We start from the raw sequence: 19,470 nt of genomic DNA, 5'->3' as shown, positions 1-19,470 counted from the left end.
TCTTTTGTATTCTCCTTCATGTCAGCTAAGATCATGTAGTATTCTGAAATCTCTCCCTGTCTCTGTCTCTCTCTCACTTTATTTTAGAGATTGTGGGCTGGATCCTGGTCCTGCTGAAGCCAATGGGAATCCATTGACTCCAGTGGAGCATATTCAGGCCCCCAAAATGTTGTAAAATTTGTTTCAGGAAGTCTTAATTATATCAACAGGCTATTGTACATGAATATGGTGTCATTCAACAGAGTGCTCCTCCTGGTCTAATTCTTCATGGACCATTTTGGTCATCTCTGCTTTCATGTTTCCTATATTAGAGCCAGTATGTTACAGACTTCAATTTTAATTTCTTGTCTGTCTACAGACTAATGTTCCAATGCTTATATTACAGTTAAATTGGCAGTAATAAGGAATTTTAATTTTGACAGTAGTTAATCAGTATTGGCCTCCCATGTGTGAAATATCAAAAGAATGAATCAAGTAACTATTTTAACAGCTAATGGGTGATAAATGATAAACTTAGTACGTTTCTAAAAATAACATATTTTTGTTCATGTAATTTTCTACTTTGATTTTAAAAATAAACTTTATAAAAAACAACAATAATAATTAATAACAGATAGTGTACATGCCGTGGTATCTGGGATCAGAATATATACCTTCTTTAAACTTTTAAAATGCTTCCTTTTTGTGTTTGATCACCAGCTTCTCTTGAGGAATAGCGCTAACTTATTGTTTTTACATTAATAGAATTTAAGTGCACAAATATAATGCAAAAATAACTCATTGTCAGTCATTCTAAGGCTATGGTTTGATAAGCTTGTTTATACAAACTCTTGATTAACTTCTTTCCTTCTTTTTTTAATCTCAAGGCTGCTACTGTATTTCTTAGTAAAGTAGTAGCAGATCTGAACTCTGGACTCACTCCTACCACAATTGTATGACTTGCATGCAGAGAGAAGGATCATGTGCAGGCTTGGCAGGATTAGAATTCTCCCACGCACATTCACATCCACAACCTCAGGACAGGGCATGAGGCAACTCTGCCTTTATATGGGCTTTGGCTAGATCCTCTCTGTAGTCAGTGACCCATTGACAATGCATTTAACCTCCACTTTCAAGGTCCTGCCTTGAGAGCCAGCATAGTGTTGTGCTCTGTAGTGCATCACGGGATCTGTATCCTACCCTTTACCGCATAATGGAAATGATTTCAGGACTGTGCATAGCTTGGGCCAAAAGATTTAGTGCAAAACAACAATTCATTGTATAAACAGTTTATTTTTTGCTTCGTATTCAAAGCCAAGCTCCCTTATTAGCAGGGCATTAATAAGCAGTAGATCAAAAGTTTCCCCAGTTGTAGGTGTTTGAAAGGTGCAGACACAAATATGTACTCTGTACCCTTTCCAGAGGTATTTCTCTAAGTACCCAGACATGCATTATTTGTGTATCCAAAGCTCCCATCAAAATTAATGCTAATGTAAGTCAATGGGAGTTTATGGGTACATAAGCAATGCAGGATCAGTCCCTAAACAGCCTAATATGTTTAGGGATAGCATTAGCTTTGTGTGCTCCTGCCAATAATGTCACTGGGGACACCCTTCCATCCATTCATCATTTTACTTAGTTACTTAGCAGTGACTCACAAAACTTCTTGTATTATGACTTTACATGCAGAGCCCAGTCATAGAAAAAAAGATTATTGCAGTCTTAGCCATTATGTTTGCAGCAGGGCTTGGTAGTTTGATAAGTGTAAGTTTGTAATTTCCTGTATTGTAAATTCTCTAGGAAACTAGAGAGAATTTTGCACTAAATAGCTGAGGTTTTAAATCTTTTTTAAAAATGCAGAAATCCTGTAGAAAGGTATGCCACAGATAAAGGCCTTTGGGTTTTAAAAAATAATTTTTCTAGACTAAGGCACCACATTCACCACTGATTTACACCTTTAAATACCCCACTGAAGTCAGTAGAATAATAAATCAGTACAGATTTTTTTTCCCCTAAACAAGTCCTAGACACAGGGCTACTTTGTACTTTTTCAACTGCTTGGCTTATAGTAGAAAATAACTTGAACTTCCATCTACTCTTGTTTGATTCCTGAACTGATGCTGTCAGCGGAAAGGGATGGGAGCAGTCCCTCTGAATACTATATTCCCCTTGAAGTCAGTGGGAGTTCTGCTTCAATGGAACCAGAATTTCACATTGTATCTGTATAATACGATACTCCCTCTGATCACAAATTCATCTTTGGTCTAGCAGAGACTAGAAATTTAATAATCTCATGGATGTTTTTCTAATATATGTGTGTGTGAGGACATACCAAACACTTCCAACAAGCTAATGTGGGAGAGCTTCCAGGCAAAGGAAAATGTCGCCTTGTTAAGTCAAAGACTATGTGCTCGTGTGTGGAACAGTAAATACCCTGGCCTTATCCTTCCTTGATTGTCCTCTACCTTGAGTGTTATGTTACAGAATGCACACCAGAGAGAGCTTGTTCAAAAGTTACTCCTACAAATGCATACATTGAAAGCCAGGTAGCAATTGGAATCCATTAGGATTTCTAATTGATGCCTTCCTCTTGAGCATCAGATATTGACCACTGAAAGCAGGTAGATAACTTAACCAGGTAGATTAGTTATAACGATTCAGGGTGGTTCACCTTTGTCCAATGTGATAGTTGCCTCCACTGTCTTCTCCCTGACAGCCCCATTTCCCATCAGTCCAATTATTTCTTTGCGCTCCTTTTTTCCCTTTCTCCTCCACCTGCTCTCCTTTTTGCTTTCTATTGTTCACTTCCTATTCATACACCCCTCCTCTTTTCTCCCTGTTCCCATTCCTTGTCTTCTCTCTTTATTTCATTCATTTACATTAAGCCTTCGTCTGCCCCTCTCTTCTTCCCCTTCAGCTGCCTCTCTTGTAAATTCCTGAGGGCTACTGTAGGAGCACAGTTCATTACACCTCAGTATGGAATTCAGTACATTCAGGGCAAAGAGTGATCTGGGATGCTTACTGCCGTGCATGTGTGGCGCTGTGATATCGAAGTACAACTGAGGGACTTGAGGATGGCGTGGTCATTTTATCTCAGTGTCTTTGCTTGGAATAATCTGTTCATCCATTTAAATCTAAATTAAGTGCATTTCCATCCCCTCCTCCCCCATTGCATTGTAATGACAAAACTCCATCCACATGAGATATGGCAAGGAATTCATTCTTTTGCATGAAAATTGATTGTTACAGTAAATGGACCCTGCAATTCCTGTCACTGGAGTCAATGAGGGTTTGTCATGGATGTTGAAAGGGTCAGAATCAGGCCCATTACAGTTTGCAACTTTTAGCTCAATCCATTAGAGCACATTATTATTAATATTTTACACTTCTGTAGTGCCTTCCATTCAAAGACCTTAAAGCACTTGACAAACATTAACTCATTCAGCCCCACGTACTTAGGTAAGTGTTGTTATTTACAAATGGAAAAGCCTGAAGCACAGTGTCAGTAAGTGACTTGCCCAAGGTCCTACGGAAGACAAGGCCTTGCCACAGACCTTCTGTATGACCTTGGGCAAGTCACTTACTGTAGATAGAACCCCAGTCTCCAGACTCCCAGTCTCAGACTGGAGCATCCTTTCTGCCTATTGCTTTTTCTTTTTAATTCATAGCACTTACCCGAAAAGCTAATTGAACAATGCAAACAGTGGACAGCCATAGATTATGCAGAAAAGGCGTGGGGAAGCCATAGAGCAGAGAAATGCCGCTAAGCAGTATTTTCTCATGACATGCCTTAGTTCATACATGAATGCAGGGGCGGAGTCTTAGAGCAGCCACTCTGCATGGCATGATCCCCTCTGTAAGAGCCGGACATTTTCTATGCAAAATAAAGCTGCCGCAAAGCACTTTAAGATAGCTGATAAGCTCCATGACCAGCTGCCACTCTCACCACCATTGTAGGAGTCACATATGCCATGCTGCAGTGCCAGAGGAAATCCAATGGCAGCACAACAGGAGAGACTCCTGCGCTGTTAAAGCCTGATCCAGCTCCTGCTGAAGTTGACTGGAATCTTTCCATTAACTTCAGTGGTAACCTCAGTGCCTGGAGGAAGGAAGACTCAGCACAGCAAGGAAGATATAATCATCTGTGTTCATGCTCCCACAGCTTATGCTCAGTTTGCACGAATCAGAGGAGAGAGAGATGGCCAAGTGTGTCTTGCTAAATTGCTCTGCCTGGCTTTCACCTCTGACATTTATAATTTTTTCCTCAAAAAAACATCATAAAAGCAAAGGTACTTTTAATTTAAAATGGTGTATAAATAGAGGCTAGTTAAGAATCTGATGTATGCTAAATAATTTAAAAACACAAATTTATTATCTCACAGTTTGTTATGCATTATTAATTGCACCCACTGTGTGTATACATTGCTATACCTAATCAATAATTTATACCAGGGCCATGCCTGAAAAATTTATGGGGACTTAAAATGACACGTTTTCAAGGAGCAAAGTAAGGAGCCACTCCAACTCTGAAATAATAATCCTCCTGTAACTCCAGCGTCTTCATCCTGTTGAAACAATGCCTTGCAAAAACAATGGATGACTTCTTCCCCCCTGCCAGGTGCAGTAGTTAAATTCAATTATTTGAAAGCACAATTAAGGGAGAATGATCCTGAAGTCACAGACAATCTTAAAGTATCTTTTTTGTAGACCGCAACTTGGTTGTCTAATACCCGTTTTGTGGTTTTTGTTTCAAATCATTCATTTTACTCCTGCAAATAATATAAGTGATTTAAATGTGGCTGTTCATAAAAGTAAGGTCAGCAGGATTCTCTCTCTAATTTTTGAGAATAGTCAATGTACAGTGCATATGATTCACAGAACTTTTGAAATTACTTTAGATATGTCTTTATCAATTCCTAGAGCCCAGAATTGCTACTTTAAATCAATTCCAGGGAAGAAAGTAATTCCCAGGGAGTTTTATGGCTCTTCCAATATGTTTTCAGATCATTGCATATTGCACAAAAAGACCATACCCCATTTTCTCAACTCAGTGCCCAGGTAAGAAGCCAAACCTCCTTTCAGGACAAGCTAGGTTAGACGCACTTCCATCCAACTCCTGTCAGACCCATTCGAGTTTCTACTGCATGGGATCACCCAAAAATGTTAGGGATAGAGCTTTGCAAAGTGATGATTTCAGTTTGCAGGGCTTCGCGAAGACCTTGGATGCTATAGACTCATACTGGAATGGAGAAAGTGGCCTTCTTAAAGTGTTCCCCATCTTAATCCCCCTTTGTCCCCTACTCCCAGAGGCAAATAGTCTTTTCTGTGCAGTGGATAGTTTTAATCCCTCCAGATTTTAAAAAGAAATTTCACAGCTTTTAAGAACCTGCAGCTTTTAAGCTACATGTGTTACAGCAATGCCTAGCAGTAAAACACAGAAGGAATACAGAGGGTTTAAAATAATGTACTGTTTTTTTTCATTGTTCAACTTTTTTTCTAGGCTTGTAAATCCATCAGAGTCATACGAGTTAACTGTCTCTGGGTCTTCTTAAGTAGGCAATAGCACAGAGACATGCATGACATTTACTCAGTCTCAATGAACTGCAAAACCTTTTAAAAGAATATTTTTATAAAAAGTAATTTCTGTGGGCTGAGATTTTCAAAGCCACCTCAGGGCTTGATCCCGCAAGGTGCTGAGCACTTTGGTCTCAATCCTGCAATGTGCTTAAGCACAGTCTTAACTGTAAGCACATGAATAGTTCCATTGATTTCATTGAGATTACACACATGTTTAAAGTAAAGCATGTGCTTAGTTGCTCTCAGCCGCTCACAGGATCAGCCCCTAAGAGATGGGCATCCAAATCCTGTAGGCAGCTTTGAATATCTCAGCTCTGATGTTTGGGTGTACTTTTTTGTGTCACATTTGGGTTAAATTCTTAGGCTTTCCCTAGAATGTGTTGTGGTCATTGAATAGGCTGGTCTGGATCTCATACTGGTTTTGCTCAAGTAAAACGCCACGGACTTCAGTGGAATGACTCCAAACCATCACCAGTGTGGGGTCAGAATCCTGCCCATAATCTTCAGCCTCAATCACAAAAAGCAGAGAGGCCTTCACAAGTGAAAAGAGTGAAAACTGGAGCTTTCTCATGTGCTTTTTATTCATATAGATCCCCTCTTTTAATAACTTTATTTTTCCAGCACAATATCCATTAAAGTTCTAAAGATGGATAACAGGTCACAAACGATACATGTAACAATCTGAAGCGATATTCAGTATGTTAATTAAATCTCTTTCCGTGATGATACTGTACACACAAGTGTCACTTGGGAATTCTAGCTTTCAAATCAAATAGCCCAAATGCCTACATTAAATTTTCAATGGAAACTTGCGAAATGCTTCTACTTTTATTTTAATGACTTGCAACTTCATTTATTTTGAATAAGGGTGTCATAAATATAAAGGGAAGGGTAAACCCCTTTGAAATCCCTCCTGGCCAGGGGAAAGCTCCTCTCACCTGTAAAGGGTTAAGAAGCTAAAGGTAACCTCGCTGGCACCTGACCAAAATGACCAATGCGGAGACAAGATACTTTCAAAAGCTGGGAGGAGGGAGAGGAACAAAGGGTCTGTGTCTGTCTGTGTGCTGCTCTTGCCAGGGACAGAACAGGAATGGAGTCTTAGAACTTTTAGTAAGTAATCTAGCTAGGTATGTGTTAGATTATGATTTCTTTAAATGGCTGAGAAAAGAATTGTGCTGAATAGAATAACTATTTCTGTCTGTGTATCTTTTTTGTAACTTAAGGTTTTGCCTAGAGGGGTTCTCTATGTTTTTGAATCTAATTACCCTGTAAGATATCTACATCCTGATTTTACAGGGGGGATTTCTTTATTTCTATTTACTTCTATTTTTTATTAAAAGTCTTCTTGTAAAAACTGAATGCTTTTTCATTGTTCTCAGATCCAAGGGTTTGGGTCTGTGGTCACCTATGCAAATTGGTGAGGCTTTTTATCCAACATTTCCCAGGAAAGGGGGGGTGCAAGTGTTGGGAGGATTGTTCATTGTTCTTAAGATCCAAGGGTCTGGGTCTGTAGTCACCTAGGCAAATTGGTGAGGCTTTTTACCAAACCTTGTCCAGGAAGTGGGGTGCAAGGTTTTGGGAAGTATTTTGGGGGGAAGGACGCGTCCAAACAGCTCTTCCCCAGTAACCAGTATTAGTTTGGTGGTGGTAGCGGCCATTCCAAGGATAACGGGTGTAATATTTTGTACCTTGGGGAAGTTTTGACCTAAGCTGGTAAAGATAAGCTTAGGAGGTTTTTCATGCAGGTCCCCACATCTGTACCCTAGAGTTCAGAGTGGGGGAGGAACCTTGACAAAGGGTGTCATAGACCCCCGGTAGAAAGAAAATATAAGTAATTATTTTAATGAAAACCAGAGGAGGGAATTGTTAAGAAAACTGTTTTTTCTTCAGCAGAGGACATTTTTCCAGACATGTATTTAGTGTTCATTGGTGTTCCTTGTAGGAGGTGCCAGAGGAAATCTACTTTTTTGAGAGCTGTAAGGAATTTAGATTGAGAGGACTGAAAGGCCAAGCTTTGTTTTCATTTTTCACCAGTGTAAATCAGGAGCAGCTCTTCTTATTTCAGCTGACTCACTCTTGAATGCACTGGCAAGACTGAGAGCAGCATATGGTCCAGAGTGTATTTCATGTAGTTGAAAAGTTTGATTTGTGAAGATCATTGTTTTGTAATGGTCTAGGCAAGTTAGACAGTTCCTAGCACCTCCCACCACCTCAACTCTCTGCCTAACATATTTCTGAGCCCCTTCCGGCATGTGGCAGTCTTTCTTAAGCATTCTCACTTCTCCTATTCCAAGTTTTAAAAAATAACATTCCGAGTCAAAACCCAAAGATTGTCTCTGTTATAATGTGTAAATTGAGGTTTCTGAGTGAGAGGTGAGTGTTCATCAGTGGCGTTAGGCAGCAGTCCACTGCTGGAAACATTGGAACCGATATGATGCTGTGTCCAACAGGAGGCCAAGCACAGAAGCAGGAGGAGTTGAGGCCAAAGGTAACTAAGCCATCTTTGTACCACCTGAATTATGACTCAGGGGTACCACAGCCTGTGGTTTCAACTAGAGCAGTGCTGAATTACAACACCATGGACACTCCCTCTTCTGGTCCTCCTGCACACATCCAGCCTGCACCGCCTCCCCTCTTCCACGGAGACAGCATAAAGCTGCATATTCAGCCCTCATGACAATGTAGTGCCTTACTGCCCCTGTATGCCACTAGGGTAGCATATAGGGGTTGGGTTGGAGGACAGAATCCGCTCCATTGGTTGTAAGGGATAAAGCAGTGAGCATTCTGCTATTTAGCATTATGCAGTTACTTACAAAGAGATCTCCTCTTATGATAGCTGATTCTTCCTAATGGACAGTCCTTTGAAATGACCAACTTTGCGTAAGTTCTCAGGGTATGTTTTCTCACAGTCGTGGGCCTAGCAGATGCCAGCAATAACAACGTGCTAATAAAAGATTTGTTAAAAGGTATATAAAGTAATTATTGATTTTGACACTAGTGCATGTTTAACTGTTCCCAAGACTATTGTCTCCCTGACACAGAAAGGAGAAGATGATAAAACTCACCTTGCCCTTCACGCAAGAGAAAACCAGACCAGGAAGGAGACATGAAGGTGGATATATAGCTTCTTCCTACCAAAGCCCATCCCAAGAATAGATAACATCCTAGAGAGAGAGAGGCTGGTGATGTTGCCCAAACACAAAACTGTTTCTGTGGGCAATATGATTAGGGGTTGTAAATTGCTAAGATGATCCCAGTACAAGAAACATTGCCTATTTAATACCCAACTGACGTAAACAGGATAATGCTATAAAGATATCTCACACACTGAGGAATCTCAAAGCTTTTTAGAAGCTATTTATATATAGTAATCATTTCAGCATTGAAATTCAGAAGCATACTCTTGGATGTACAAAAAAGTTCTGTGGAATTTTCAGTGTTTACCCAAAGCAGCCAGGATCTCTATTCTTAGGTCTAATCTGAAAGAACCATGTGTAATACACTGCATGGAAGTTAATGCATCTACCTCTGGAGAAAGACGAGCTGAAAATGATAAAAATGAGTTGACGTGTGTAGCAGGGTGGCTTGTCCCACAAGGGCTGGTGGCCTAGGGGCCAGCCAACCCTGATCACTGGGTATGGATCAGGCGATCCCCCTATAAAAATCAGCAGGAGGCTGCAATGAAGTGGGGGTACTCAGACTCCAGCAGAGTCCTGGGTGTTGAGGCTGAGACTCCAGGCAGGTAGAGCCTGGGAGTGGCCTGTCAAAGCAGGAAAGGGCCCAGGCAGAAAGGCCTTGGAGTAGGAAGAGAAACTTTTGCTTTGTATAGACTTTAGTTGGCCTTTAATTTGGGACTTGGCATTTTATTTGGAGTTTATTTTTATATGAATAAACACAGGCCCCAAGGAGGGTGCATTTTTGTCCACAGAAAGCCTGTGTGAAGTTTATTTGGGGAAACTGAGGTGAAGGGCTGCCCTGAGGATATGGAAACTCGATGACAACATGATTATGAGTTTGAAGAGATTCATGACAGAATGTTTACAAAAGCTTCCAATTACTGAATTAGACAACATTGATGTTTAAACCCCAGAAGGAAAGCCTCATGAGAGAAGAACAACTGCAATTCGCCAAAGGGGATTACTTTTGCATACCAAAGCTAAATAATTGAAAGGGCCCTAACAGGGAATGTTTGAATAGTTTTTAATGTTCACTGTTAACATTCCATTCTTTATGACATCCCTCTTTGAAATTTGAAATAATTTTCCTCACTAGTCTTGCCTTTTGTTTCGAAACCCTTGACTTTTCCCTTCCTCCATTGTGGAGCTCAGACCAGGACCCTAGTGTTTATTAATATAGTGTTTATTACCCCCTAAAATAAGTACCATATATTGTATAGTGCTTTGTAATCTCAAACCATGGCCCAGCTCCAGGAATGAGCTCCACAAAGACAGATCCCTGCAACCATACAGAACTCTAAGCTATATCCATCTCTGTGCATCAGAATTACCATATTTGTGTTATTTAACTGCTGCTGTGAGGTAAAACCAAGGACTGAAGCACAATACTTCATATGATATGATTGAGGTCTATAAAATCATGAGTGGTGTAGAGAAAGTAGATAAGGAAGTGTTGTTTACTACTTTTCATAACACAAGAACTGGGGTCACCAAATGAAATTAATAGGCAGCAGATTTAAAACAAATAAAAGGAAGTATTTATTCACACAACACACAGTCAACCTGTGGAACTCCTTGCCAGAGGATCTTGTTAAGGCCAAGACCATAACAGCGTTCAAAAAGAACTAGATAAAGTCATGGAGGATAGGTCCATCAATGGTATTAGCCAGGATGGGCAGGAATGGTGTCCCTAGCCTCTGTTTGCCAGAAGCTGGGAATGAGCAACGGGATGGATCACTTGATGATTACCTGTTCTGTTCATTACCTCTGGGGCACCTGGCATTGGCCACGGTCAGAAGAGAGGATACTGGGCTAGATGGACCTTTGGTCTGACCCAGTAGGGCCGTTCTTATGGCTGGTTAGGAACTACAAAACTAATGTCTGTAGTTTTTAATAAATATTGATATTTATTACAGTAACCTTGTCTGAAAGATCAAAATAGAGGTGAAATAGGAAAAATACATAAAATAATACTGCATAATCCACCAGTATCAACTAATAGAGATGTCAAGGTTCTTTCCCCGCTCTGAACTCTAGGGTACAGATGTGGGGACCTGCATGAAAACCTCCTAAGCTTACTTTCACCAACTTAGGTTAAAACTTCCCCAAGGTACAAACTATTTTACCCTTTGCCCTTGGACTTCCCCTGCCACCACCAAACGTTTATCTGGGTTTATTTTTATTAGGAAAGCGTTGTTTGGAAACGTCTTTCCCCCCAAAATCCTCCCAACCCTTGCACCCCACTTCCTGGGGAACGTTTGGTAAAAATCCTCACCAATTTGCATAGGTGACCACAGAACCAAACCCTTGGATCTTAAGAACAATGAAAAAAAGCATTCAGTTCTTGAAAAGAAGAATTTTAATAGAAGTAACAGTAAAAAAGAAGTAACAATAAAAAGAATCACCTCTGTAAAATCAGGATGGTAAATACCTTAAGGGTAATTAGATTCAAAACATAGAGAATCCCTCTAGGCAAAACCTTAAGTTACAAAAAGAGACACAGACAGGAATATCCATTCTATTCAGCACAGCTTAATTTCTCAGCCATTTAAAGAAATCATAATCTAATGCATATCTAGCTAGATTACTAAATTCTAAGACTCCATTCCTGTTTTGTCCCCGGCAAAAGCATCACACAGACAGACTCTTTGTTTTTCCCTCCCCCCAGCTTTTGAATGTATCTTGTCTCCTCATTGGTCATTTTGGTCAGGTGCCAGCGAGATTATCCTAGCTTCTTAACCCTTTACAGGTGAGAGGATTTTTCCTCTGGCCAGGAGGGATTTTTAAGGGGTTTACCCTTCCCTTTATATTTATGACAAGAGAAATCAATGCAAGTCTTGCAGAAACTTAAGCACATGTATAATTTATGCATGTAAGTAGTTGCTTTAAGCACATGGTTAAGTCTGCAGGATCAGGACCCCGAAAAAGTCAGAAAGAATTGGAATGATTGGATTTTGTAAATCTGGCAGTTCTATAAAATCAAGATCTCAGGTAGTCTATATAAGTCCTACCATGGCAATGTATATTGTAGCTTTAAGCTTACATATATATAGGGAAACACTCCAATAAGATAAAAATCATAGTAAATGAAGACTCCCCAAGCTAAGGCTAACTAAAGATATCAAGAATATTGTGACATTTCCATAGCTATAAATAAATTAAAACATATACACAGAATGGAGACAAAAATCGAAAACCTCAGAATGGCTCGTGGAGCTGGAAGTCTGCAATATTTTGTTATGGAAACACCTGCAGTAAGAACAATTTAGTGTTTCCAAAATGAAACAAGGTCCCTGTGTTCCAAGCTCCCCAGAGGTGGGAGCCTGGGCTCACCAAGGAGCTGGGGCACTTGGGAAGCAAGGCTCAGTCAGGGCTTCCAGGTTCCTAGTTTTTTAGCAACAAGCTGCTGAGGAGCCATGAGCCTGGAATTCCAGGAAGCCCTGGTAGGTTGGCAACTGACCTGCTGGGGAGCTGGGGTTCCCAGGGTTTTCTGACTGCTTAGCAGCCTGCCAGGAGTCTGGAGGTCCTGAGCTCCTCAGCTCCACAGGAGCCTCTAGGCGAACTGCCAAGGTGCCTGGCATCTGGGAGCCCCGGAAATCATGGGCACCTGCTAGGCAAGCCCCTGGGGAGCTGTGGAGGTAGGCAGATGAGCCAGCAGGAAACTTGCCTGGCTCCTGCAAAAGAAATGTCAGAATCAACACATTCCTGTGCAATGTTTCGCTTTTGAGAAATTGGCAGAAATATTTTTCATCAGAAAATTTCCAGCTGGCTCTGCTGAGCACTCACCCTTGTCACCGATGTCTTGGGAGCTGGGCTTTGACGAGATAAAGTACTTTATCATGCTGAGCAGTCCGGAAAATCAGGTCCCAGTTGTCTGAAGTTGGGCACCCAAGATTCGTGGAAACATTTGACCCTAATCTCTCGCCTTCATCCCCTCAGCTCATAGAGGTGTTGTGGAAGTAGATTAGTAGACGCAGAAGCACTCAGATACTATAGTGATGAGCTCCATAGAAAACCCCATGAAGAAATAAATAATTCTGTCATCAGAGCAGGGTTTGAATAGTGTGCAGTAAAAAAAGCCTGCATCACACACTGAACAATGAGGAGAAAAAACAGTTGAAGATGCTCATTAACTAAGCACAGTGCATTTTGTGCACTAAATGAGGCAGGGTCCTGTGGAAATAGCATTATGTGCTCGTGTAGTTAAAGACTGTATCTTAATGCATACAGAGTGTCCATGTTAAGGCAACATTCGGCCATTTCCAATGATTGAGCACTTGACTTAGCAACTTTAATAATGTTCTTTTAATGTCATTGTGTGTGCGTAATATATATGTGTGTGTGTGTGTGTATATATATTTTACACACACACACACAAAATTACATATAGATATATCTATATCTATCTATGTTTAAATGTATATAGATAGATATAAATATAAATGCACACACCGGGTATCTAACCTTTAGATTCTTATGCAGCACCCACCAGTGTCATATATGAACATTTTACAAAATTAGGAAATGTACAGCTAATTATGTATTTTTCTCTTTCCACTCCAGTCTGCAGAAACTCGGCTTTTGTTGTTGGTGGTGGTGGTGTTTAGAGATAGTAAAAATCATTCGGCAAGGTAGGGTTTAATGGCTGCTAGGGTTGAACAGAATTGAGTTTTCTCACTTTCATTCACAGTCAGGGTATAGGCTCATTATTTTTGTCACTTATACTCAAGTTTTCTTTCCTTCTGCTTCTTCCATCAGAGGCTGATAGCAAATGATGGGGATTTGTGGGAATGATGGGGAGGGAAGTGGACATTTCAGTGATGATTGATGTGGTCTTAGTGATTCCCTACACTTTTGATTCCACCGCCTTTTGGTGGGCAGGGGGGAGAAAAGTTAACTTCAGAGAAGTTTTGGAATGTGACTGGGCACATAAGCTTCTGGGATGGACCACTGGATGATTTCTTGCCTATAGACATGGAGGTTTCTGATCTTCACCTGGAGAAGATGGTGTCAGTTAGGAGAGGCAGGTCTAATCCAGACATGGGTAGATATGGACTCTACACCAGAGCTGGGAAAGATGAAGCACTACCTTGCTGCAAGTTAAAATTTCCAAGCTAGTGAGGGGTCCAAAGAACTTCTCTTGGAAGATTCCTGTGAAATAGATGCAACCTGAAAGTGTCCCGGTGCTTAAATAAAGTGTGGGTGGATAGCCTCTGGGTTTTGATCTTCACCTCAAACTTGTTGGATAGTTGGCATAAGCACCTCTCCTTTTTACCACTTGATTGAATCCACCCATTCTAAAGGCCTCAAGCGGTGACCACTAGCTTTCTGACCCAGATAAAAATGGAAGGGAGGGTTCCTGTTTGTGACGGGTATATGCTGGTGCTGATAGGCAGACCATCTTCATCTTTCCTTGACCCTCCTCTGTTTGAACTTTTTGCCTCTCCATCAGTTATACTGTTTCTCTTGTTTGTTCTTCTCTTTCTTTCACCCTTTCTCCTCTGTTTTCTCCTGTTGTCTATCCTTACATTATATTTTTCTTCTCTGCTCCGATTCCTCAGTTGTATCCCCTTTTTTCCAGTCCTTGTTTCCCTAGTTAAGATATTCATAGATTGTAAGGTCAGAAGGGACCATTGTGATCATCTAGTCTGATCTCCTGGATAGCACAGGACATAGAACTTGTCCAAAAATAATTTCTGGAGCAGAACTTTTAGAAGAATATTCAATCTTGCTTTAAAAGTTTTCGGTGATGAAGACTCCACCATAACCTTTGGTAAATTGTTCCAATGGTTAATTACTCTCACCGTTAAAAATTTACACCTTATTTCCAGTCTGAATTTGTCTAGCTTCAGCTTCCAGTCATTGGATTGTGTTATAACTTTCTCTGCTAGAATGAAGAGCCAAATGTTTGTACGGCATGTAGGTACTTATAGACTATAATCAAGTCACACATAACCTTCTCTTTGTTAAGCCAAATAGATGGACTCAAGGAGCTCAATTACGGTAAGGCATGTTTTCTAACCATTAAATCATTCTCATTTAATCTCTTAGAATATTAGGGTTGGAAGGGACCTCAGGAGGTCATCTAGTCCAACCCCCTGCTCAAAGCAGAACCAATCCCCAATTAAATCATCCCAGCCAGGGCTTTGTCAAGCCTTAAATTAAAAACTTCTAAGGAAGGAGATCTGAACCCTTTCCAATCTATCAACATACTCCTTGAATTGTGGGCACTGGACATGGTATTCCAGCAGTGGGTCACACCAGTGCCAAATATAGGAGTAAAATAATCTTTCTACTCCTACTTGTGACTCCCCTGTTTGTGCATCCCAGGAGCACATTAGGTCTTTTGGCCACAGTGTCACACTGAGAGCTCATGTTCAGCTGATTATCCACCACAACCCCCAAATCTTTTTCAGAGTCATTGCTTCCCAGGATAGAGTCTCCCAGCCCATAACTATGGCCTAAATTCTTTGTTCTTCGTATATTTACATTTAGCCGTATTAAAGTGCATATTGTTTGATTGTGCTCAGACTACCAAGAGATGTAGATCACGCTGAATCACTGACCTGTCCTCTTCATAATTTACCACTCCCCCGATTTTTGTGTCATCCACAAACTTTATCAATGATGATTTTGTGTTTCCTTCAAGGTCATTGATAAAGATGTTAAATAGCATAAGGCCAATCCCTATTAGAAATAGACCCACTCAATGACAATTCCCCTTTTAGTTATATTTTGAAACCTATGAATTAAGCAATTTTTAATCCACTTAATGTGTAATTTTATATCTCATTTTTAATCAAAATGTCACGCCTTATAGAAGTCTAAGTATATTATGTCAACACTATTGCTTTTATCAACCAAACTTGTAATCTCATTAAAAAAAATTCAAGTTAGTTTGACAGGATCTTTTTTCCGTAAACCCACGCTGATTTGTGTTAACTACATTACCCTCCGTTAGTTCTTTATGAATCAAGTTCCATATCAGACATTCCATTACCTTGCCTGGGATTGATGTCATGCTGACAGGCTGATAATTAGCTCTGTCATCCTGTTTTCCCTTTTTAAAGATTGGCACAACATTAGCTTTCTTCCAGTCTTCTGTAACTTCCACAGTGCTCTAAGACTTATTGAAAGTAAATCTTATTGAAACTAATGGTCCAAAGTGCTCCTCAGCCAGCTCTTTTAAAACTGTATGATGCAAGTTATCTGGAACTGCTGATTTTAGAATGTCTGTCTTTAGTTGCTGCTATTTAACATCCTCCAGAGATACTAGTGGAATGGTAACACTCTTACCATGAGACTGCAGCACCTGCTTTTTGTCCAAACACAGAACCAAAATGTTAATTGAAAATGTGTGCCTATTCAGCATTATAATTCTACTATTTCCATTTAGTAATAGACTAATACCATTGTGAGGATTGTTTTTGTTCCTAATATATTTTAAAACTCCTCACTGTCCTTAATTCTGGTGGCCATAGATTTCGCCTTCGTGTCCCTTATCAATTTTCTACAATTCCTAACTTCTGAGTTATATTCATTACTATCAACTTGCCCTTTTTCCTTTTGTTATATATTATTTTTATTTTTTTAGCTGCCTTCACTTCTCCTCTAAAGCAGGTGGTTTTATTAACCAGCACAGCCAATTTCCTTGATTGTGGAATTGTGGCTTTTCGACCATCTAGTAAGGTGCTCTTAAATGATTCCCAATTATCATTCACAATTTCTGATTAAATTCTTCCTCCCATCTGGTTTGGCTCATCTTTGTAAAAATGGCCCCGTAAAGCATCAACTATATATATGACTGATCTACTTTATTCTCTTTGCAAATTATAAATGTAATCGAGTCATGACCACTTTTACCTAAACTACCATAAACTTTTAGTTCTGTGATCAGTTCCTCTTTATCTGTTAGGACAAGGTCTAATGTAGAATTCCCCCATGTTGGCTGCAACACTTTTTGAGTTAGGAAATTGTCATCTAAAGTTGAAGTCCCCCATGATCACACATTTCCCCCGTTATACATTATAGATAAGTGTGTAAGGAGACAGTCATCTTGTTCCCTAGTGTGATTTGGTGGTCTGTAATAACTAGTACCCCATCTTGTGCTTTATCTCTTAGGCCAGCGGTTCTCAAACCTAAGCAACCTGAGGACCCCCATTTTTATTTTAATTTTTTTTGCGGACTCCCAAGCCCCCATGTCAGTCCCAGGCCCCGCCCCCACTCCACGCCTTCCCCCAAGGCCCCACCCCTGCCCCACCTCTTCCCACTCACACTCCACCCCTGCCCCTTCTTTTCCTCACCTCTTTCCACCCCCTGCCCTGAGCGCACCCTGTCCCCGCTCCTCCACCTCCCTTGAAGTGCCTCCTGTGTGCCACTGAACAGCTGTTCCGTGGCTTGCAGGAGGCACTGGGAGGGGTGGGGAGGAGTTGATCAGCGGGGCCGGCAGCCCCGGACATGATTCTGCCCCCTCCCCATAGTGCGCTCCATCCCTGCTCCTCCCCCTCCCTGCCAGTGCCTCCTGCACACTGGGGAACAGCTGTTCCATGGCATGCAGGAGGCACTGGGAAGGAGGAGGAGGAGTTGATCAACAGGGCCCGCAGACCCCCTGGAGTACCCTTATGGACCCCCAGGGGTCTGCAGACCCCAGTTTGAGAAATATTGTGTTCGGCCATTGATCCATAAGCATTTGAAATCATTTTCTTCCAAGTTATCTGTGACTTGGGAACAGGTATGTAAACAATTTATACAAACCCAGCAGGATAGCACTTTCCTGCAGGCTGAATGCCCATTCCTTCCAGCCTCATTTTGGTGGGACTACACACAGAGTAAGTAATTTTAGTCACGATTCAGGGCAGCAAAATCTGGAGCTAAAGAATCGAGAAGGCCACCAGATGATGGATACTTACATGAAATTGGCAGTTCTTGCCTAAATCATTAACATGTAGCCCTTCAGTGAAATTTATTGAAATATATATTTTCAAAGAGTTTGCAACCAAATCCAAAGGGAAGAGATTCTAAAGAACTGCCAACTGAAAAGAGGACAATGGGAGTACAACATGTTCCTGAGTCTCTTCTCTTATCAAATAAAGGAAATGATCAATCAATTCTGTCTAAAGACCTACCATGAAAAACTTGTCAGTCACAAAGAAGTTGAACCCCCAGAATTACCAGCTCTAACAAGGAGAGAAATACTTAAAATGATGGCAACAGTTAAGTGTTGGAAGGGAAAACAGGACTGAAATGCGGGTTAAGCCAAAGAGGGGAAACCACAGAGTTGAACCTTGAACATACGACACAGGTTAGAACTACAAACCAGCTGAGACTTTAGACAGCAAAGGAGAAATGGATCGAGTGTGCTAAAAATTACACAAGAGTGACCCTATGGGGGAAGCATACCTGCTATTGCTTTGTTCACCCCTGCTCTTTTACTACCCTAGATTTCAATTTATGTCAGCTACCCAACACAGAAAAAACACACTGGAATTGCTCCCATTGTAGAGCCAGTCATGCCGCAGGCGCTGACTTCCATTTTTCTAGGTGGGTGCTCCACGCCTGCTCTGCTCCGAGGCTGCACCCCCACTCCACCCCTTCCCCTAAGGCCCCACCTCGCTCCGCCTCTTCCCATCCCTGCTCTGCTCCCTCCCCCAAGCGCCTCCTGCCAACTGCCGAACAGCTGAGCTGAAGAGCTGTGGCTGGTGGGTGCTGAGCACCCACTGTTTTTTTTCTGTGGGTGCTTCAGCCCTGGAGCACCCACGGAGTCAGCGCCTATGAGTCTTGCTTTCTTTGTTCTGCGGACTGTGAGCCTTGAGCAACATGGGCTTTACCCTGACTGCAGTTTTAATTTGAGTTCATGCAATTTGGTGAACATCCTCTGCTCTGCATTATTATTACTGCTTAGATTTTGGTTGGTGATGTTTTGCTGTTATAGTCAAAGTTACAATATGAACGGGACAATTAGAGTCTTGCTTTGAGATTTGATGGTGGCTTAGCCGTGAACTGCCGAGTCCTTGTGATAATTGCTGGCTTTTGTTCAGGATATGTGAGATAGGGTTTATATAAGGAAACCCACTCGTGGAATGTGTATCAAATACATGTGAGCGGTGGGCATGTGCAACAGAGTGTTTGTGACAACAGGGGGCTTGGAAGGTCTGCTCAGTAGCTTTGGATGTCATGCTGATAAAAGAAATTGCCAATTACAGCTTAAATGTAATTTCATATTGTATTTCATGGCAGTCTAGGGCCCTACTACCAGTCATTAGGGCACTAAATCTTCAGTGTCCAAAAATCCCAGCTGCTGCCAGAAAGACAGCCTTGCTGTTTTCTTTTTCTGAATTAAAATATTTGTTTGTTTTTGTTTATCCATTTTGTACAGTCTACTTTGCAGGATTTCTGCTGCTTTCTGTTGCTGATCATATGCTGGACAGATTGGGAATGGGACCTGGTAGCCAATAGCAAGAATATTAATTGAAAATGAGCTAGAGAAAGGCTGATTAGATTCAAAGGCACGACCCTATAATGTCACAATTCAGAGACAAAGACTATCTCTAAATAATAAATTTTGTTTTGTCTCCCTCTTTCCTTCCTTAAAGCAAAGGTGAGGGCAGACAGGCAGTAACACCATGATGTCAGTGAAACAAATACACTTGACTTATAAATAAGGGAAACCTAGTAAACTCTGCTTAGCAACAGAAAACAATCTCAGTTAAGATGTGGTAAAAACAGCAACGCAAATATC

General features: G+C 41.0%; 1 protein-coding gene across 7 annotated transcripts in view; it reads left to right on the top strand.

Annotated features, from left to right (window-relative positions):
• PLCB1 (phospholipase C beta 1) overlaps positions 1-19,470 on the top strand; it is a 666,388-nt gene that overhangs the window by 578,850 nt on the left and 68,068 nt on the right. The gene's annotated exons all lie outside the window — the stretch shown is intronic.

This window comes from Caretta caretta, chromosome 3 (genome assembly GCF_965140235.1).
Source record: "Caretta caretta isolate rCarCar2 chromosome 3, rCarCar1.hap1, whole genome shotgun sequence".
NCBI classification, from domain to species: Eukaryota; Metazoa; Chordata; order Testudines; family Cheloniidae; genus Caretta; species Caretta caretta.
The sequence above is the reverse complement of the archived record's forward strand: the minus strand, read 5'-3'. Positions and strand labels throughout refer to the sequence as shown.